This window comes from Ostrea edulis, chromosome 5 (assembly GCF_947568905.1).
Source record: "Ostrea edulis chromosome 5, xbOstEdul1.1, whole genome shotgun sequence".
Classification (NCBI taxonomy): Eukaryota; Metazoa; Mollusca; class Bivalvia; order Ostreida; family Ostreidae; genus Ostrea; species Ostrea edulis.
The window spans coordinates 62,470,716-62,494,563 of NC_079168.1; the positions used below are offsets into that span (position 1 = coordinate 62,470,716).

Genomic DNA, 23,848 nt, shown 5'->3' on the forward strand with positions numbered 1-23,848 from the left:
TTTCATTGAGTTCGATCAATTGTGTCAACAGCCGCGGAGAAAGCCCCTTATAAATTGGAGAGAAAATTGTGGATGATAAACAAAATATTCCAACTATAGTCATTACAAGCCGATTTGATTTGCAGACAAGTGAAAGCTTTGATTCTACTCTTTTTATCAAAAATAGGTTTTTAAATCACCTTCATCAATGATTGTGAAGATAAGGTATGTATCAAAACAAAACAGTGTTTCATTAGTCTGTTACTACATTAATCTCATTACTTTACAATTATATGCCATAAATATTTTAACTCATGCGAATTAAGATTAAGTTACCGTAAATAATTTACATATTCTGGTATTATTGAAAAATTACAAAATTTACATAATCACTGCAGAGATGCCTGTAAATAGGTCTATGTGCTTATTATGTTTAGGTTAATATAGGTCATTGTATTATATCCAATTGATCTCATTCATAATAATTTATTCAAAAACTGCAAAAATCACAGCTGTTCGATAGACCAATCAGATTTTACCATGCCAGATGGTTTCAAATCAGAGGTCAAGGTCAAAGGGGACCCTTGAGAGAAATGTTAATCTGGTGTAGGAATCTACAAGCTTTCTCATTATGGAGATAATTCAGAGGAGGATGGGAGGGACACTATTTCCATAACTTTACACTGAAATAATTCCCTCCTTTCAATTTGTAGAATTAAATATATGGCTAGAATATCCCTGTCCACTTTCCTCCGTGATCACTATAGTGGGGTGTTATGTAATGACAAGGTCATTTGTCATATGGTAGAACCTATGATACTATAAAACTACAAATAAAGTATAAAAATGTAGTCCCTCACTTACCTGGACTTTTGATCTCTGAGGAATGCTACATGTTGTATCAAACCTGCAGAAATAAAAGAAAAGTCAGTTTTTATTAATATTTGTGAAAAAGCTATGATACCAACTAAATATCATATTATTTTTGGAAATAAATATGAATAATTGAAAGAGATGGGTATGTATTTCCATTACTAACAGTCACAGATGAACAAGATTGGAGACAGAATGATGAGAGCCCCATGAGTCTGTCTGGAAAAAGACATATTGTTCTAGTCTTATAGACAGTACAGACCAGATCTAACACTATCCTCTATCAACAGATTCTGAAGACAAGTTCAAATCTTCTGACAAGAACTGAACAAATACACAGAGTTCATTCCAAGGAAAACCAAACACTGCTGTCAGCTCCTTTCAAACTTTTGATTCAAGATCTCTAACTGGTGGCAGAGTATTAAAAGTAAAACAATCCAAGGGGTGGGTAAGATGTAAATACACACAAATATTCCATTTGTAGATATACATAATATACCCTGGTAAGAAAGAAAAATGGTAAATAATATTCCAAAAATCACATTACCAATCATTACTTGCTGCGAGTATCTGTTATTAAAGTCCTAAAATGGTAAGCTGTGTATGTAGCAGACTCTCAGAGCATGGACAGGTGCCCCGTGTGTCACGTCAACAAGGTTCTGTCCCTTTATAAACCAACAGTTATATGTTTTGTGGAGATTCCTTCACATGTTAGTGAGACTTGATATGGCAGTGGGAGAAGTCTTTTGTCACTTGTCATCCTTCAAACGAAGGTCACTTGATGCAGAAAGGAAATTACACACAAAGCTTTTTATTCTTACTGAATGGCAAACAGGGAACATCCGTTGCAGCGATAGAATTTATTATGTTTTATACATCAGTTACATGTAAATGAAAGGTGAATGTGATCCCTTGAATGAAGATCTCATTCACATTATGTCAGGAATTCGAATATTCATCAAATATTAGGTAGTTGTGTTATTATTATTATTGAATATTAGGTATTGTGCTGACAATGAAGGTATAGTGATTGGCTGACATGAGCCATCATGATAAATCTGGGAAAGTGTGGTAAGAGAGAGGAAGCATTCCATTTTTTCTGGCGGCCATTGAGATCCACCCCCTCAAACTGACAAACTTTGCTCTACTTGGTTGGTCTGGATAGTTGGGTCCTGCTAGGAGGTGTTTGTTTTAGGATTGAGATGTTCATGTGATGACACTCGCTTATAAACTCTAGAGATAGAACAGGAATGTGTCTGTCCCCCTGTTACAAGGCTACTAAAGTTATCTCCCCTCACAGTCACAGCCATTGTAGAGTAATCTCACTTCCTCCTACTTAGGCTTTTGGAGATATCACTCTAGTGATCAGAGTTGGTATATAGTACTCTGTCTTCTAAGTATCACACACTAAATTGACTTCCACCACCCCCCACCCAAAGAATTTTGAAAACTGCATGTAGATATCCCCCCCCCCCCCCCCCCATTCGTTCACAATGATTGTCTAATTCCTGTATCCACTCGAAACTCTTCAATTTAAAAGAATTGAAATCTTTTTCTACTAATCATTTTAATTTCAATTTATCCTTTTCCTTTCATCAACTGATGATTGTGATTAGAATGAACCTGATCTATCAATTTATCAGTTGGTATAGGCTGGTGAGCACCAGTTGAAAGGAAATTCATTCTAATATTAACAGCATTAGGGAGAAACAGAAAAATTAAATAAAAAATATCTACTTGTACAAATTATTTGAAAGCATTTTATCATGAAAACTTGAGCTAAAGGTGGTGGTAACTGAAACAGAAAAACCCTTTGGGTAGAAGATTCAATAGTTAATATAAAATCATAATTACCTGTTGATTGAAACTAGTAATTAATCACAATAATTAGAATCCCTGAGATACTATCATAGCCTTCAAATCTTCTCCTAACACTGCTGGAACCAAATCACTACGGGAAAAACTGAGGAATGTATCATCAGGTATATAAATAGCCACGCTCAAACCGTGGGAAAATAGAAGAGGTGTATTGGTTTCCCAATCTGATAACACTACCCATATGGAATGCAGATTGAATTTATCAATTTATTCACAGTACACTTTCCCCTTATTTGAGGTGCTTATATACACTTCTTAACATTTAACGGAAGATTAAAAGACTATTGGTGAAAAATATTTAAAGATTTGATATAGTGTACAATATGTAACGTAACAAACACAATTAGAATGGACCTGGTACATGTAACACAAAGTATTCGTGAGGAGATTTGTGTATTTCTTTAATTGCATTAATATCATAACAACAGACAGACAGACACAAAGAGAATGAAGTATTAGTGAGGAGTAACATCACAACGAACAGACAGACAGACAAACACAAAGAAATTAACAGACAGACAGATAGATAGAAATTCACTACAGGGAGCAGAACACAGATATTAAGATATTTTGTTATAATAGTTTTTGATGGACTGGAATGTAAATAAGGAAACTTCACTTGGTATCTTAATAAAGTATCTATCCAGGGGTGAAATATTCAAATATTTATTCATTTATGGGTGCTTTATCTTGATTTGTGTGCCTTTAGTGAAAAAGCGGAAAAATAACCAGGAACACAGGGGAACAATTTGATAAAGAGAGGAGATTTTTCAGTTGGTCTACTGTGCATGATGTTTATCTGACTAACTGAGCTTATCCAACAATCCTAAATTAAAGATTGCATGAGGATAAATCCAGTCACACTCGATCATCGATCTGAACAAAAGATTTAAGAAATTGATATCAAAACCAATCATTAAAGTGTTCTATCTATAGACTTGGTCTGTTTTATGGAGGTGGAACACCCTAAAAAAATTTACCTTCATCATTACAGAAATAGAGATTCTAATTCAATGTTACCATCTGTTATTCTGATGTTTAAAAATGCAAGAAATTTACAATCTCTCTGATAGCAACTGATAAAAGACAGATGTAGAATGAAACTGAATCCTATTAGAGCACTGCCCCAACAAATAAACAAACTTGCTATTTATTAAATTTAATATTCCATCAAATCAAAGGCTCATTTAAAAACGAGTAAAATATCTCAATCATCAATTCTATACAGATTTCTTTGTGAAACTTGTGAAATCTTGTAGGTAATGTTTCTTTTGCAGCTTGTGTGCCTATTGTGTAATATGGCTGCACATCATAATATGTGAAATCAGCAAATGTTGTCTCAGCTAAACCACAAAACACCTGTTGACTCTGCTTAAAGGGCCATAACTCTCAACAAGGGTGGAATGAATCAGAGGTAGACTTGATCACGCAATGTCTTAGCTAGTTAAATATGCATAAATCACAGCTTTTATTGAGTTATCCACGAGTACATGCCAGATGACCTTGAAATATTCTATTGATCAAAATCAGAGGTGACAAAGAATATTTCTAGGGCCTTTGTTCTGACGAAAAGTAACCCAAGAAAGAGAGTGCTCAAGTCTAAGACTCATCACCGTCTAGGTTGCAGTGATGAATTACTCAGAGTCTCTCAGCAAGCTGTTCAGAAATCATTTTGTAATTGTTCCTGTAGTTCCAATAAATATCCAGAAAAACAGAATTCAGGGTTCGACAAAGAGAATTACAAGGTGTGCAAAGAGACATTGTGTATTTTTTCCTACTGAGTCAGGGGCTTGACAAAGGAGAGTACAATAAAAAAAACATGATAAATTTATTCAAAGTGAATGAATTGTAATCAAATAAATACATTTTCTTGCATTTGATAAAAATTTATATCAAGATAGGCATGTTAAAGATACTGAGATGAGAGATGACACGGGTGTGTGCAAACATTTACCTCCAACCATTTCAACTCTTCTTTATTTCTATTCATATTGGAAAGCATTTGTTTCATTTATGTTTTTATTTACAAATCAGTTAAAGACAGCAAACAATGTGCATTTTTATTATAGGAAATAATCAGTGTTACTTGTGCAGTCTGCAGGCTCAGTAAGTAACAGATTCTGGCATGCTTGACTGGCAGCAACATTACTTTTGCGGAAATAGTTGAGGAAAATGAGATGTAATTCACAAAATAAAGTGCTGCTCTAGATAATTCACCAGAGAAAAGACGTTCTGTTTATTATTTTTAAAAAGTGGTAATTCATGGCACTTTGATTCGGAAAAACAAATAGTAAAGAAAAAGTCTACAGGATAATTGGATGCAGTGCATTTTCAAAATTTAATGTATTTTCTTCAACCGATCCTCGATCATTATCAAATTGCATCAAACTTGGTACAACCTTTTAAATCATCACTTGAAATACTGTTTGGTGCAAATTACCTTGTTGCTTTTTCTGAAGGTTTTATCTTGTAGTGAATTAAGTTATTTCTCCAGTGGTGAATTTTGATGAATGTGTTCATACACCTACTGAACCTTATAATCTTTTTTTATTATTGTCAGATTTTAAAGTTTATTGATAGGGTTTCACAAGGTTTCTGGTTTGACAATCACATTGGAGATACATGTCATGTAAGCATTAACAGCCTCTGTTATGTTATACAAGAGATGTATGATTTATGAAGATGTTTCATTGGATTGCACTAGGAAAGAATTGAGCAAACAGCTAGCTTGTCGGGGCTTTCACCACATTTCTGTTTTTTATTGTTTTAGATCTCCTTTCACATATGCTCTACATTAGATTAATTTGTTGAATTTCTCAACAGATGAGCTCACTTCTTGGGGAGTCCATTCACCCAGAACAGCCCCATATACCCCCTCTTCTTTGGGACTTTGTTACTAGGATTCAATCTTGGCACCCACCCTACTTCGAACACATTCTTGGAGTCTGGCTACTTGCCGCATATTTCAGGATTGTCATGCAATTTTGGAGATTCTGATTAATTTTAGTATTCAACAGGAAGGGTGGAGAGACTTTTTACTTTCAGAAATGGCTGCCAGGTGGCTAACTGAATCTTGTATTCCAAAAATTTGTTCTGAATCAACAATTTTTCATCAGTACTCTTGCCAATGTTTTTTGCTCATCAGAAATGCACAAAATCTAGTAAAATTTAGGACAGATAGTACACCAGCAGTGGCCCAGTATGGCATCGCTATGTAGGTAATGCCATGTGTGACAAGTATTTAATATATGACCTGTTTTCCTAGCAGAATGGCTGCCAATACTCACCAGATAACAGAGATGGCAGCAGTACTATGTAATTCTTCCAGAAATACCATGTTTATGTTTTCTAGCAATACATGTCATAAGACTTGTAGCACTTGCCTGGTGCTTGGTGCCAGTGATAGTGGCAGCTATCTTCAAGATCAGGAGGAAAACAAGTCTATAGTGTCACGGCCACATTATACATCCGGTCACTGGGGCCATGAACTCCGTGCAACACAACACCTGATTCCTGGGGTCATAAACTCACAGCAACACAACACTTGATTACCGGGTCCATGAACTCGCAGCAATGCAACATTGGGATCAGAGAGTCACAGCAACACAACACCTGATCATTAGGGTCACAAACTCACAGCAACATAACAGCTAATCATCAGGGTCAAGAACTCATAGGAATGCAATACCCTCTTACTGGGGCAACAAACTCACTACATAATATTAGTCCTAAGAACTCATGAAAATACAGTTCCCAGCGACCAATTTTACTAGGGCCAAGAACTCATGGCAACACAACACTCAGTCTGCTGGGTCTGGGAGTCCAGCAGGTCCCAGAATGGAAGATAGGGCCATGCACCCCCACACTCCATTTAGATCCTGTGTCACAGTGATGACCAGACAGGAAGAACAGCATTTCATATGAGGAATATATTGCTATTATTTGGTGGTTTGTACTGTGCCTTAAGGCACTCCTATAATGATCAATCTGAATGATGTTACAGGAGTGAATTAATTATAAACCAGCCTCTGTTGATGATTACCGGTAGAGTTAAATTGCATAGACACTTGCTACAAACAAAAATTTGGATGCATTTATTGATGTACATTTTTGGGCTTACTCTAGTTGTAATAAGTACAAGTATAAATTCTTAAAATATTAGGAACTTGTATATTTTCTATGATGTTGAAAAATTGTGATATATTACCCCTTCCTATATAACTCTGTGCAAAGTTTTCCCATGATATTGGACATAGTTGAGAAATTGTGGTGAAAAATTAAATTCTATGCAGAGAAATTTATTTCATTTATTAAACTTATATAAACCTAAATTCAGTATCCATTTTCGTCAGTTTTGAAAAAAGTTTGTTTGCAGCATACTGCAAACTTTTTGCTTTGATATATTTAAAAAATAAATTTCGTTTTTGAAAATACATGAGGGTATGAACAGCAACACTTCATGTCGGCATACTTTTCATGAAGTGCCAACGCTTAATTTTGAAAATCAAAATGCACCCTTATTTGCTTGGTCACCATGCAAATAAGGGTGCATTTTAATTTCACATTTCTTTGTGAATTCTAATAATGATATTTTTATGCAACTTTTCTCAGAACGATTCTTTGTATTAGACTTTCTGAGATGACTCAATAATGATTAAGTGATAGTTTGTGGAATTAGTAATTTGAAATTTATTTCAGTAAATCATATTCTATTTTATATCATGAAAGTAATTAACATCACATTGACCAGAAACAGAATATAATCATTATGAATTGAAGACCTAAAGAAGAATTAAATTAGCAGCGTGTTTTATGATTACAAAATACACAGAGACCAATAATGATCACACTGTATTAGTAACCTTAAATCATCTAAAAATTCTGGAAGCATTTGATTTGATGAGATGTTGACCTCTGTGGTCATTTTGTGGTATGGAGTGAAGTGGTGCTACCATGTGCCACAGAAATTGGAACCAGTTCACCCATTACAAAATGACTATTACATGAAAACAAGATGCCACAAGCCAGATGCTGCTGAGGATGTAAGTTTTAAATGGTACCTTTGTCAGGATGTCAGAAATGACACAAAGGAACAGATTACTACACACTGTACCAAGAGTCTCCCAGACACACTCAGTATACTGATGGACAAAGTGACGGACAGTGAGATTGGTTATAAGAGTTGTGGCATATCAATGAGTAGAGGTCAATCATCAATGACATGAATCTGTAGAACTTGAATCCTTATAATTAAAGTATACAAGCCATACCTGTTTAACTACACAAGGGGTAGTTATAATAGCAATCTGGTCAATGGAACTATCATTAACCAGTGCATCAAAAGTCAATTCATTTCTGTTTTAGGGATAGGCACTTCTAGGAATGTTTCCTGCCTCACCTTAAGTGAGAAAATCAAAGAGAAAATATTTATTGGGCTACTTTATGTGATCTCTTTATCAATTCTTAAAGAAGAGTACACAAGATACTATTGATCTGAATGCAAGAGAATCACAAATTGCAGTCTCTAATGAGAGTCAAGCTTTGAATGACTGCAGAAGACATTTTTGGCAGAACTTTACATGAACAGGCACCACAGAATCCATTGTTACACAATAAATAGGACTAGTATAAATGTCTGCCAAAATCCAGTGCACATCAAACTTAACATGTGCTTATGGAGGACAGTGTACTGATGCTCCCACATCTAGCTACACAGGTAATACTAGCAACAGGGGTAATCGCATTATCAGGGAGGACATTGACAGATTGCTGTCTAGCATGCTAGCTTTACCTTGGAGTGGCGATTCCCCTTGTCCTAGAGTCCTCCTCTATGACAATCCAAAGATGCTGAAGAAACAACAGTTCACTATCACATGAGAGAGGCTGGGAGTTCTTACAAAACGATTACAAATACTGCTGAATTTAAGTGTTTTACGCAGACTGCCTGGGAATTACACCTGTGTGTGCCTGTACAAGCAATGGTATACAGGTGTCAGGGGTCAAAGGTCACTGCTAAAACAGTTACATTGTGTATTAGGAAGGCAAAGAATTGCAAAAATTCATTATCTTTTACAGAAATCTTGGTTTTTGTATAATTTAGAGAGAGAGAGAAAAAAACCCACACACCTAAACTAGTTCAGTTGAGAAATAAGTTGCTGTTGCAGCAGCAAGGCAGAAGAAGAGAATCGTGACCCATAAAGTCAGAAATCACTCCATGTAAAAATGAGGCCTTGGTTATACATATAGTACCATGTTATGGGGTACTGTTTTAAATTTAATGTTTCTACTATCAGGGCGTTTTTCTTATCCCAGTGAAACAAAAGAAATATTCAGATAACACAAATATCTTAAAAGTTAATTTTCTTTGGCATCTTGATTATATCAGATGCTGCCTTCATTTTCATGACATCAAATGACCATTCCAAATTGCATGGGCCACTAAATTATTTGTGGGGGGGGGGGGGGAGAATTCCAGAAAAATTCATTAAGAGGACCCTGAGGGTGCATTCAATTGACCAATTTCTGTCCCTGTGGTAAATCTGTAGAAAATTACCTGAGTGCATGTTCGTGCACACCTTACAGAGAAGTAGTGAGTGAGATTGATCAATTTCGCAGGTATCCATCATTCATCTTTGATGTTTTAATTAAACCTGTCCCCAAAGTCAATAAGGATTGCTGCTGTGTTGAGGGTATCTTATCCTAAACTCTACATAAAAAACTAGGACATGTGCTTTGAGCTCGTTTACAAGCTGTTCTACAGATCATCCTTGCCCCAAATTGCCTCATCACTTAAGCTGTAGGCCCCCATGTAAAAAATAAATGAAACCTAACAGCTGATGTAACATTGCTGATAAAAACGATTTGTAGGGAGCTTCCCGAGCATCACACATGATAAGGCTGGCTGGCTATGATAAGTGTACACTGGGGGTTCCAGAATATTCTCATCCCATACTGGGGGCTGTCTCTGTTGATGTGGAGGATAAACTTCTTTAGTGTCAGGATCACCTCTCTCTTTCCCTCTCTCTTTCTCTCTCATAGGTCAGAGATACCATACTGTTTAGATAGAGTCTTCCACAGATTTGAGGGGACAAAAATTTAAAACCCAGGTCATACAGCATGATAGTCATTTTGATACTCTTTGTGTATTGCAAAACTGCAAAATCAATTTAGCATATAATTCACTCCTGTAATGCAAAATTATTTGTGGTACCAAGTCACATGTTTTGCACTGAGTACAAATGTCACACTTCCATTACAATATTGTCATTATTTTTCTTCTAATTCTGTGGTAATTCTATGCACAATGGTTGATGTCTGGGTTTTTTCCTTGAATTACATATATTAGGGCTAATTCCATGAACATCTAAAAATTCACCTTGTAGGTGAAATTTCATAATTCACACCAATGAACCAGTATCAAAAAGTTGTTTTTTTTTTGTAAAGCAAACTAATATATTCTCATAAGTAAATTATGAAATATAAATATGAATTATATAAATCCTTAGCTGGCTCCATGCAGTTCACCCTGAAGGAAACAGCTTCACAACATATAAAATTTACACTCAGTGATACTGAAATATGCATCCCCACCCTAGGGGAGACAAACCTGATCTGACCAAATGCAGAAATACCCAGATAAAGGAGAGACCACCCTCTGCTGTCTTTTGGAGTCTGATTGAAGTTTTAAATCAAACTGCCATTCATAGATGAGCATCTGTGATGAATGATGAGGACTTAGATGTGTTCAGGTGATATTTATTAAATATGCACTCCATTTTGTCTTCTGAGGCAGCAGCACTTCAGTTACTGTGATAAAGAAATCCCAAAATTCCTCACTTGTTTATTACATAGCATTAAGTAGGCATTAAACTCTTTTTTTTTTTTTTTTTGGTGGAAAGTGGAAATTGAAGGATGCTGAAGTAATAGTTGTGATAAGATAAATAGTCACACATTAATTTGTTCTGGTTATTTTTTTTTATCCTTTCATATCTTCTTAGGTATGAAAAATTTACTATGCCCACCAACTAACCTTCACAGTCATATGGGGTTATCGTTTCCTATCTCCAGGCTGTGAGAATGAAATTGATTGTAGAAATATTTATAAAATGTCTTGTAAATACTTTCATCTGATTCTTATAAAAAAGAGTAAATATTGAATTGACAATTTCCTTTTGCATACTTCATTAACTGCACGTGGATTCAGAATTTCAAAAGTTTTAGTGGCAAAATATTAATTAATCTTTTATTCTAAATTGTTTTGTTTTGAAAATTTCCACAAAAATTAGGAATTGTTTTCTCTGAAAGAATTTTGATAGACTAGAAGAGAACTCCTAGGGTTTGATAAAGTTATGGTTTGGAGCATTTTGTAAACATCAATTTTCTCCTGCATAAGTGCATGCAGCGAGGAGATAACCAGGGAAACCATGACCCAGAGCAGGTGAATGTTGCACAATTTGTATAAAGAAAAGTTGTAGTCGCCAGTGATTGGGAACTATAGAGTTTTCTTAAAAGATAAGACTTGAAACTTTTGTGTAATTGCCACTGAAGATTGCCTTGTAGCTTGTGATGACTGAATCCCAAGGTAGCTGTTAATGTGTTATATGCTCCTACTGCAGAGAACAGGGGGCTCTGCTTGTTTGTCTTCTGATAGGGTTAATTCCACTGGGGGGGGGGGGGGGGACTTTGAAGCATTAATTGACACACTGGTGAGGATAATCAGGGTGGAATTTGAAGGTTTGAAGTCGGGTCTCAAAAGAAAACAGTGTGGTTAACAGGAACTAATTCAGGCTCTAGTCAGCCTCATTAGCTCTCTGTCCTGTAAGGGGAGGGGGGGGGGGGCTGAAATGGAATAACCAAGAGTATAAATGTTTTTGTTAATATTGTAATCTAAATGATGTGTTGCTATCTAGTTTTTTTTCTTTCTTTTCTTTGGAGACCCACCATTATTTCACAGAAGATGCATCTGAAATTTCATCACATATTACAGTGTTATAGCATGCTTACACATTTGTTGCAGTGTGTTTTAATTAATTGCAGCAACTTGAGAATTACAGGTGATTGGCAGCTATTGTTATTAAGTTTACAACATTTTAATTAATTAGAAAGTTTGCTCCAAGACAGCCTTGGATAGCCTATCTTATTTTCCCAAGAGATATCCATCTGCTAGTTCATGCATGTTGAACAAGTTAATTGAGCCATTCTAGTAAAACTTTCAGGTGCAATTCAAACAGGACACAATAAGAATGTAGAACATTCATTAATTATTGATGATTTTCAAACAATGAAAAGGGATCTCCCAAATTGTGCTGCCGTTAAATGTTTGCAGTTCTGATTAAATTCCTGAGAATTATTTTTCAGAGTTATTGACTGCCATCACCCACTAAAACAATAAGGGCATACCAGAAATTCAAAAAAGAGTACCTCAGACAAATGGAACTCCTATGGAAAAGGAGATAACTCAGACTTTGACTGAACCGCTGTCTTGTCTCTGACTTTTTAAAGGGAGTGTATGTTAGAGCAAATTGTTTCTGAATTTCATGATATTCAGATCAGATAACATCCACAACACACAATATTTTTTAGATTTATGATAGAATTCAAACTTTGGTGCCAAAATATGAATACAGTTTGCACAACATTTCGGATTGTGCAACATTTGGATTAGTTTTTATCATACAAAGTTCTGTTTTTACTTTATTAAGAAATTACCAGTTGCAATTTATTATGAAATATGATGCATCTCTTTATAGAACATTTCCAGGATATTACTTGACTGACTTGAATATCATGTGTTAAACTGTGCCTTTTGACTTCTGAATTGCTTCATAAGAGTTTGTTTAAGAGTCGGAAAGTTTGTAAAGGGAAAATGAAATCCACTTTTTAAAGAAAACAAAATTGACACTCTGAAGACTGGGGTAGTCTGTGTTTGGGGCTGTTTGTTTTTAGTGTTTGTATTTTTGGGTTTTTTTTTTTTGTGTGGTGATTGGATGCCTGCATAGATATTGATTGAACATGAAATGCATTTGTCTAATCTAGGCCATTGATTAATGTTATCCAGATAATATTTGCTCTGGTATTGGACAAACTTGGTCATTTACTTCCATTAAAGCAGAATGACTTTAACCAGGGGAGACAATTATGGTTGTGGCAGTATTTAGAAAGTAGGGGAATATTTATCTAAACAAGTTTGACATTTTGAACTCTTTTGTAACAGCGCTACCTGTATTTTATCCTGTGATGATTTTGCAAATTTCTTTTTAATCCTTGATTGTGGTTTAGAGGAGGTGTTGCAGCTGACATAGATTATGATTCCAAAACTTTCTGGATATAAAAGTATTCTTCTGGTGCAATCAACAGATAATACAGAGAAATTAGACCTGCAAGGGAAAGGTGTAAGAAGTGCATTGAATATGAAATATTCATTTAAAGAGAGAGAGAGAGAACAGATAAATGGTCAAAGGTGTAACTGATCATAATTTTCCCATTGAAAATTTTCCATGTAATTGTGAATTATTGATCCATGTCTGGGTACAGTGAGAGAAGAATGGGATGAGGCTTTGTACAAGGTGCACCTAATCTTTCTCCACATTTATAAATATCTGGGTGGAAAATGGACAATTCTGTATTCTATTATGGAAAAAGAGATTTTGGGGCTTTCAATAGAAACAGAAATGAGACACATAATGCAAGGGAAAGGCATTAAAAAGGGGATCAAGTGCTTATTTACATAAAAAAGATGACACAAAATGATCCGCATTCTGAAATAAAGAGGCCTCAATGCTCACCTTAGTTGTTATGGTCCAATCTTTTAATAAACTTCATGTCATTATTGTGGCCAAGGAGGGACTGAGTTATTCTTTGTTTGAATAAAATATATTTTAGATTTAATTAGATAGTTGTGTCCCCTTCTTGGAGCCTTGGATGATGACATTTAGACCAAATTTGCACTGCCATGAAATGAAAACAATAAAATCAAAAGATAAGAAATAAAATTGGATGCTTATTGTGGTCCTTTTTGACTTCATTATCTAAATTGAATAACACTAAATGAGAATACTTGCAAATAGATTGTAACTGTTTTTTTAATATTTAAAAATAATCTTTATACATGTGGTACTTGGATACAGTTGGTGACCCCACCCTGGCCCTGTCCTGTCCTGTAGAGTCAACTGTAACAATTTAGTTGGTGATCCCATCCTGGTCCTAGGTTATAATTATACCCCCCGAAACAAGTTGTGGGGGGGGGGGGGGGTTGTTATACTGGAATCGGGTTGTCCGTCTGTCTGCCCGTCCGTCTGTAGACGCAATGGTTTCCGGGCTCTAAAGCATTATCCTTTCCACCTACCATCACCATATCATATATATGGACTACCCATGGGATGAAGATGTTCCCTATCGATTTTGGGGTCAAAGGGTCAAAGGTCAAGCGCACTGGACATCGAAGTAGCAATATGGTTTCCGGGCTCTAAAGCGTTATCCTTTCCACCTACTGTCACCATATCATACATATGGACTACCCATGGGATGAAGATGTTCCCTATCGATTTTGGGGTCAAAGGGTCAAAGGTCAAGGGCACTGGACATCGAAGTAGCAATATGGTTTCCGGGCTCTAAAGCGTTATCCTTTCCACCTACAGTCACCATATCATACATATGGACTACCCATGGGATGAAGATGTTCCCTATCGATTTTGGGGTCAAAAGGTCAAAGGTCAAGCACACTGGACATCGAAGTAGCAATATGGTTTCCAGGCTCTTATTAAAGCATTATCCTTTCCACCTACAGTCACCATATCATACATATGGACTACCCATGGGATGAAGATGTTCCCTATCGATTTTGGGGTCAAAAGGTCAAAGGTCACGTGCACTGGACATCGAAGTAGCAATATGGTTCGGTTTGTCATGCCATTTGTTTTTTACACTCAGAAAAGAGGTAGTTTATACCTATTACCAACACCCTTTGGGAGATTGGGGTAAGCGGGGGGTATTCTTAGTGAGCATTGCTCACAGTACCTCTTGTTACAATTAATCAACCCAAGTCACATCACCTGAATAGCTGTAAAGCATCAAAGTAATACCAGTGAACCCACAGATCTGTTTGAATTCTCTCTCTCTCTCTCTCTCTGCATGGACCCTGGACATTGTATGACTAATTCTGAAAGCTGTTTATCAGTCTATAGAAAATCGATGAAATGAAATTAATGGCCAATTGTTTTGTAAATACAGAACAATGTGTCAGATAGTTGGAATGGGGGCTATTAACTGATGTAATGGGATAAAATATTGTTGTCAAACAGACCTGATAGAGGCTACTTATAGTAAATGATTGCTGTTGGGAACATGTTGCCCTACTGCGTTTGGTATAGAGGTAGAAATGTAACATTTTTCTGCAGTGGGTAGATTACATTGATTGTGTCCAGGCTACTGGTTAATGCTATAATCAACATAGCCTGACATTACCATGTTACATCACTGAATGTGAGCTGAAGTAGGAACCATTTAGGAATTGTATCATGAACATCCTCTTTGCTGCTGGAGACTCAGAAGATGCTTGGATGTAAATGCATTATTTGTCATTCCCATGGTGAAAAGTCTTTGGTTCCCTGTTATTATATTCCATAGGTATTATCTGGTTCTGTCTACCTTCGCGACCCGGTGCACATGACACCAGGTCCTATGTAACAGAGTATCTTCAATTTGAAGGTTCATCCATCATCCTATGCCAGGGGCTGACAGGAAATCCATAACCAGTACAACAGCACCCTCTGTATCCAATCTGATGGTTGGAAGACTACTTCAGCAGCACACACACCATAATTAAATAAAGACACTCCAAACTCATCCAATAGATTGACACAAAGGTCAAACATGCCTTTGTATTCAATGTTGAACAATCAAACATACTCTCACAGAACAACTTCACTTTGTCATAATACTTTAACCAGCTGTGAAGTTTAGAAGGATAGAGCAGGATTACCTCCCTTAGATGAGAACAGGATTACCTCCCTTAGATAAAAGCAGGATTACCTCCCTTAGATGAAAGCAGGATTACCTGACCCTAAGATGAGAGCAGGATTAAATATCTTCTTTAAATGAGAGTAGGATTACCTCCCTTAGATGAGAGCAGGATTATCTTTCTTAGATGAGAGCAGGATTACCTTCCTAAGATGAGAGCAGGATTACTTCCCTTAAATGAGAGCAGGATTACTTCCCTTAAATGAGAGTGAGATTACCTCCCTCAGATGAGAGCAGGATTACTTCCCTTAGATGAGAGCAGGATCACTTCCCTTAGATATGAGCAGGATCACTTCCCTTAGATGAGAGCAGGATTACCTCCCTTAGATGAAAGTAGGATTATCTTCCTTAAATGAGAGCAGGATTATCTTCCTTAAATGAGAGTGGGATGACCTCCCTCAGATGAGAGCAGGATTACTTCCCTTAGATGAGAGCAGGATCACTTCCCTTAGATATGAGCAGGATCACTTCCCTTAGATGAGAGCAGGATTACCTCCCTTAGATGAAAGTAGGATTATCTTCCTTAAATGAGAGCAGGATTATCTTCCTTAAATGAGAGTGGGATGACCTCCCTTATATGAGAGCAGGATTACCTCCCTAAGATGAGAATAGGATTACCTCCCTTATATGAGAGCAGGGTTATCTCCCTTAGTGTCTGTCTGTCCACAAACTCCACATTTCGTGGAATATGAGGTGCAGATAATCACTTGAGTTTACAGCTGTAATCACTCTAGTACATTTGATGTGAAAGTTACATACAGAATCAAATCAAGTATGAATGAAACATATAATAAACATCATATACATTTAAACTCCATCGATAATACCAACAATTGTCGAAGATTTACATGAACCAATAAATTTTTCAAGTTCAAAATCAGAATGACAGAAAAAGCAAAACTTCAATTTTTTTAAATACAGAGATCTGCATGGTTAATTGGAAAGATTGTTTCCACAAATGTATGTGAAATCTTAATCAAAATCATAAATTCGTCAAATAAAATTTCCATCTCCATTATTGGTCATTTTATGTGAAGCATAACTGCTGACAAATCCATAAGATTCCTGAGGGTTATGAGGATGTCTCACACAAAGACAAGCTTAGTAGTCTTGGAGACTGCTGATTTATGAATGATGACCATATCATTATTTCAGGACTTACCTCCCTTTGAAGGCTGTGTTTGATCAACGTTGTCTTGTAATCTGTAATCATCTCACTAGATCCTCTATCACTCTCTACAAACACAAACACAACCAATCTAAGATTCCACCAAAGTCACATGATCCCCAGCTCCTAATCTAGTATTAAAGATATACAATCTCCGAAAGAAAAAAAACAATATACTCTGTTCTTAGGAAATTTACCTGTGGAAAAGTAGAAGCGTAAGGTTTTGCTGTACTAATTTGATTTTGTGGGAACATGAGAGGGGGATCTATACAATGTAAAACAAGGTCATCAGAAGGGCTCCACACTGATTTCATCAAATCAGATTAATCCAATTACAGGTATTAGTGTTTTTGAAAAAGAGATCATCATTGTTAGCACAAATTATCTACATAAACGCCTGACTGTATTTGAAGATGGTGTCACTTATTATCAATATGTTTTTATGTCACTCTTATCCAGAACTAATGGAGGTATTTAATGGTTATCATTTAAATTGAGAAGTTTTTTGTGAAAACTCTTTGATAATATCTGAACACGAAGTATAAATTATTCTTCAGCAGAAAACAGCACAAATCATCAAAGTGCAAATACTGACCCATAACATTTCAGCAGATTTAAGTTAAAAACTATTTGTGTTTTTACTAGAAAAAAAGGGAAAAGACTCCATATCACTCCTATTAAAGCTTTTTAAAATTTTTAAATTCTTGAAAATAAATTCCCATATTTCTTAGTTGTTTATAAGCTTTTATCTTTGAATCATGTTCAATATCATCTGAGTGATAGTTGAAGGCTCCATAAAAACTCCTTACCTTTTAGTGTTATCTCACTCCCAACAATTTCAAGAGAATTGGATTTAATCCATTTTATAAAAACTCCCACGAAATACAAAAACCTCAAAGTTTCTGGCTATAGTCACCCACAAAATAGACCTGTCAGTAAAATATCTATTCTATGTGATCTACCCAGAATTAGTCAGTCAATCCAAAGAAAAAGAAAAATCCTAAAATCTGCAATTCTTCTAGACCTTGGTCATCACTTGATAGGCTCAATCATTGATGACTGAGAACAACAGAATATGACAATAACAATTTATTGGCCCCTTGCATGCATGGCTTGCTTTTGTGCATTAGCCCATAGGCAGAATCGATGGTGAAAAAATAACCATGTAGAAGAAATTAATAGGCCAATTATTACCAGCAATAACGACATGCATGTAGAATGGTGGTGAAGGGTTTATGGTTGAGAGCTGGGGGTCAAACCTTGCACAGTAATCAATACTCCAAAATCATATCAAGGTTTTAATATTCTATATAATTCCAGCAATTTTATCCTGTGATCAAGCAATTCCCTTTGTTTCTTTTCTATCAATGCCTTCCATGTTGGGGTAGTGTTCTTAAATGGTGTACCTGTACCTTTTACCCATGCGACAGGTGTGTTGTGAGCTCTAATTTTAATGGACACCTTCATCAACAGGTGCTAACTGTATCGAACCCCCTTCATGCTCCAGCTCCTCCCAGCAGCAAAATAAAAAAATTGGACTACTTTTTACATGTTTAGATCTAGAAGGACTTATCCTGTACAAATTTCATCAGGGTCATGTTCCCAACATTGATTATGCAATTTTTACATTGAGCCAAACTGAAATTTGAGGACTGAATTGGATTTTTTTGTACTATAGGCTCCACACTCAAATCAGGCAAAGAGCAGATTGAATTCAAATGACTTGTTGAAATCCAATATCTTCTCTTTAACTTGAATTGCATTAAAAATTAATTAGTTTGGTTTTTTCTTTGTGAATTTTAAATTTACACAGTGGAAGTCTCTGATCTTGGGTATAGTTGTACCTGAAAGGCTTGGTAGTGCATGTACTGTAGTCAGGGTTATCATCTTAAAAGTAACATACACTTGGGTTATTTTTAATTTTTATTAGTTGTTTTATATTTTCAACAATATTTCACTCATGAATCTTCCTACAGTTCAAAAAAGTTTGACCAGCAAGATTTATGCTGTACAGAAAAACAGGGAGGGTTCCTCTGAGCCACATCTTGGGACCCTGGGTTATACACGCTCATTGGATGGACCTCCTCATACCAGTCAAGGGGATTGAATTCCCCACCTGAGATTTTTATTAAATGTTATACCTACCCACCCTAATATAGTGTAATGATGTAAGTGCAAATATTGAAACATTGGATTACTAGTAGGTATTAATCATTTGCTTTCATTTAGCAATGGAATTTTAACAAATTTTGAAATGGATTTCAAAGATATTTTTTTTAGATGTCTCATGTGTATGAAAATTTATGATGCAATGTTAGAAATTTCCATATAAAGAATTTACTGTACATGTTGACAGTGTTAAACTAGTTTAAGGTGAGAAATAATGTCATAACTATATAACCATTAACAATGTGACCTGTTGCTGTCTGTGATGGCCTGTTGTTATGATTTGTGTTAATTAGGCACCTATGATAACCCTAGGGTAGGTATTGCAGCACACACTGCATTCTGTAAATGTTTCAAAGACATTTCCTACACTACACTGAGATCAAGTTCCTAGGCCAGTCATTTTAATCCTTACCATTATTACTACAGTGCAGAAAATGTGCATCAGTTTTCACAGTTTACCTTAGAAGTACGGGATGAGTTTCAGGCATCATCTTTATTTTCATGATAATGGATTCTAATGCAGCACAATTTACATAGCGATGTGATATATCTGTTTCTTTGATATCTCTAAAAACAAACTCACAAGTCTGGCTAATAAGTGTAACATTTTGTTTGGAAATGAAATCATCTGACAGGCTGATTAAGGATAATGATGTTACCAATGATTAAACTGTAGCCTAGGGAAGGACCCCAAAGGGAGACAATCAACACCTTTAATGATAGATAGACAGATAGGATGTGGTTTTGATGACTGTATCAACACTGACCACAAGATGCCAGTAGTTAGCAAAGAAAATTGACCACATGGTAATGTTTACTCTGTCCTTCTATGGAGGCACTCTCTATGCAGGGAAATTTATTAGATAGCTTTCAATGTTAAGATGTCTTCTCAGGGTAGTAACAGATTTTTTTGTTCCTGGAATTTTGTGAAAGTATGGCAATGTTAAGGAGGTACTCTACATTGTCATAATGGCTGACTTCCTTTTAAAAACATGGATGAAAAAATCAATATCAGCATTATTTGACTATTCCTTTTCGATTTAAATACTTAGCTGTGCAGCTCAGTAGGTTAGCATACCGACTGCTGAACTGTAGGTCACAGGTTCAAGCCCAATAGGTGTTTTAAATTTTTTTCAGATTTACCTTCTACTAAAACTGTATTTTATGACAAAATAAAGTAGATTTGAAAAGTTTCAACTTCAAAATATTGTTGTACATATCCTCCACTTTTCATCTACATTAAATTTCTCTGGTGTAGCATTCCTTCCTTAAGTCTGTCACAAAAACTTCAGCCTGATCTATGAATTAGGTATAATGTACTTTGGCTTTAGGCTTCCATGTGGCAATGCATTTTAATTTGAGGACCCCCACCCCCCCACCCACCACCACCACCACCACACCACACCACACACACAAGCTCAATACTCAAGCTCAAAGCTGGGGACCCAATTCTTTGAATTTGATTTTCTATTGATCTATTCTCCATAGAAGAGAAATTTTCTTCCCACTCATACTTTAGGAATAATGGCAATGGGTGTTCTTAATATCTCTGGAGTTATACGGTTGTTACGATTTCATAGAGTGGGAGGAATGTAATGAAATTTTGTTTTTCCCAATTATAACAGCTAGAAAGAAATACATGTATCAATCAAGTTTGAACAGTATCCTTTCACTGACATTTACAAAATCTTTGAGAAATGAGAGATTTTCTGTACATCATCGTTAGATCATTTTTAAACCACAATGCATGATCTCTTTCATGTCCTGTAATGTTCCCAGAGAGGGGAGAAAAAATTTGGTTCCCTATATCTGAACTGGCTGCTTGTCCTCATGCATATAGTAACATTTATATATAGTACCACTATCCAATCCAATTAATGTAACTTCATTATCAGTATTTAATATGCATAATTATCTCTTACCAAAGCAGTTATATTCAAAAAGATAAAAAAAAACAACCAAAAACACAACAACACACAGTATATTGCAGTAATGGATTATCAATACTCATTTGTTGTCCATGATGAGGAAGTAAGACTGCAGCAAGATTAATTTTGCTTTGGATGTTCATCTGCATGTAAATTCACCAGCAGCCAAAAACTCAAGTTCTAATCAAATCAATGAGGACATCTAAACAAAGGGGAACCACTGATAATGAAACCAGGATCCTGTAAAATACCAAGGACATCTTTTAAAGGGGGACCACTGATAGTAAAACCAGGGTCCTGTAAAATACCGAGGACTACTCATTATGAAACTGAGCCTTATAAAGTACTGAGGACATTTATTGAAAGGGGACCACAGATGATGAAACCAGGGTCCTGTAAAATGTCAAGGACATCTTTTAAAGGGGGACTACTCATGATGAAACCGAGCCTTATAAAACACCAAGGACATTTATTAAAAGTGGACCACAGATGATGAAACCAAGATCCTGTAAAATACCAAGGGCATCTTTTAAAGGGGGACTACTCATGATGAAACCAAGCCTTATAAAACACCAAGGACATTTATTAAAAGGGGACCACAGATGATGAAACCAGGGTCCTATTAAAAAATGACAATAGATTCAAAATTATATTAGAAAATTGAGCTTGAAAAGGTTGACAATTAAATCCATTTAAGGTGATGAAGCTCCAAAACAAGAAAATGTGGATAAAAATGGCAAGAAAGACAAAAATTATGAAGTATGTTTTCTAAAACTTCTTGGAACTAAGTTGAGATTTTTTGCAGACTTTATGTTGTGCCAATAATAACAGGATTGTGTCAAAGTGCACAAAGGAAATGAAATTTGGGGTGTTTTTCTTTGATATTTACAATGTTATCCAGCCTTTAAATGTGACAAAGATCGATACATTGTTCCTCCTTGATGTTCGTCACTTTAGGAGCTTTTAATGCTCCTATATAAGAGTATAAATCAACACTACCTAAGGAAATTCAAAAAACTTTCAATAAAATATCAAAATACTTCAGAATTAATCAAATTTGAGAATTTTCTTTGAAGTAAAGAAATTTAGTATTTAATAGTTTTATATGGTCATAAAATTTGAACTGTATTTTCTCAGCACTTCTGCCATGATGATGAAAATATTCAATAATTTTTGTTCCCCATGTTAGCTTAATTATTAAATCTTGCAGTCCATTACAAGTCATGCCAACTTGTAAGCTAATCCTGCCACATTCCAATGTTAAAATCAATACCGATAGATTTCATCATATTTGTTCATAAATAGTGCCCGGGCCTCTTGGGTTTCAGAACAACAGAGTACATTTCGGGTGGTTCCCTTATGATCAGAAGTCCTGCATCACAGAGGTCATCAGTGGTCACTAAATTTTACCACAGGACCCTGTTGTGACTGAAGCCCACAGCATGCTCACTGATCATAACACACTTCTACCTTTCATGTTTGATAACATGTAATAATTTATGGCCATATATTTTCTTTTTTATAGTAGATTTTGAAGCTATCATCAGGTCATCACAACTACCCACCTAAAAATCCCTGGCAGAACAACCTGGGGATTGAGACATATCACGGTCGAATGATTGCCGTACCTATCCAAATATCCATCAAGGTAATTAATTATTTGACCTTAATGATAGCTTACCTAGAGCTTTCTCTGCCCAGGAGAGAAACATCTTACCTGTAGATTATGACAGAAGGTGAAAAAACACAGGTACTGAGAGTTTATGTTAGAACAACATGTGTTGGATCAATATAAAGATGTCTCTGTCATAATCACTCCATATTGGATGCAGACAGATGTATGTAGAAACAATTATCCAAAAATATAAAGGAAATCCCTATCACAAATCTTTCACATTTAATGAACTAAACCTCTAAGAGACACTTTAATCTGATAATTTTTTTTTTTTTATAAATATGCTATGTAATTTGGGAGAGAGAGAAAAGATTTAGAAAAAGGTTCAGAAAGAAAAACACAGTGACGTAGTGAATAAAAGTTTCTTACCTTTTTGTAAGTATATTATAAATGTCCAACCAATCGATGAAGTCTGATGATAATGATATTGATTTGTATCCTCTATTAAAATTAAGAATAAATGATATTGGTTGTCTTAACTACAAGCGGAGAAGATACACTGAGGAATGTCAGGGTGTGAAGGTTTTGTCATGCTTTAAAAAAAGAATTCATAGTCAGACCAGCCTATACAGTTACTGTATTCACAGGCAAGGAGGAATGTTTTCTTTATTACCAGTGTTTTATTATTAAATTGGGATATTTAAGGTAATCATTTAATCCCTTGTACTAATATTAAGTTATCTTCTAAAAATTTGTAAGCATTGTCAATAATTTTCCAAATACAGGGGCTATTAGTGTGACCATTTAATTCCATTGTTCCAGAGCATTCAAATTTCGTCTCTGTCTGCACAAGGACCAGAACACCAAGGCTAAAACAACAGCTCTGCTAGTCAGAGGGAGGCAATTCCACAGGGTCAGAAGAGCGTCCTGCACTGTAAGGCTGTCCGTCGGTCAGAACAGGAATCTTAATCTACAACAATAACATGGCGATTTAGTCCGACAGTGGACTCTGTATACTGTACTGTAATTTATTCTCAGATGTTTGTATTACTTATTATGCATTGAACTAATCTGTATTGAAACATACATTAAAAGGTGTAATTCAACAAACGTAATGAATTTAGAATTTGATTATCCATGAATTAGAGGATTTTTCGCCCTCTTTTTTGAGGGATGTATGAATAGTGACAGTAATACCCTGTCATGTTTTTACAGCAGAAC

The 23,848-nt window shown here is 35.6% G+C and overlaps 1 protein-coding gene and 1 long non-coding RNA gene across 5 annotated transcripts in view; one reads left to right on the forward strand and one right to left on the reverse strand.

Annotated features, from left to right (window-relative positions):
• LOC125648856 (delta-like protein D) overlaps positions 1-17,993 on the reverse strand; it is a 43,444-nt gene extending 25,451 nt beyond the window's left edge. Inside the window, exons 1-3 of one of the 4 annotated variants that reach the window (XM_048875863.2) lie at positions 17,725-17,993; positions 16,910-16,983; positions 844-886 (exon numbers count right to left, since the gene is read on the reverse strand). The gene's annotated coding sequence lies outside the window, so the exon portion shown is untranslated. Of the gene's footprint in view, positions 1-843; positions 887-1,399; positions 1,576-2,706; positions 2,834-8,521; positions 8,673-16,909; positions 16,984-17,724 lie in introns of those variants that run through there. The other 3 variants (XM_056165054.1, XM_048875861.2, XM_056165055.1) reach the window with 3 other exon arrangements.
• A 4,012-nt stretch (positions 17,994-22,005) lies between these two features.
• LOC130054649 (uncharacterized) lies at positions 22,006-23,744 on the forward strand. The gene is made up of 2 exons (XR_008802976.1): positions 22,006-22,660; positions 23,450-23,744. It is a non-coding gene; the product is annotated as an uncharacterized LOC130054649 (long non-coding RNA).
• The last annotated feature ends 104 nt before the right edge of the window (positions 23,745-23,848 follow it).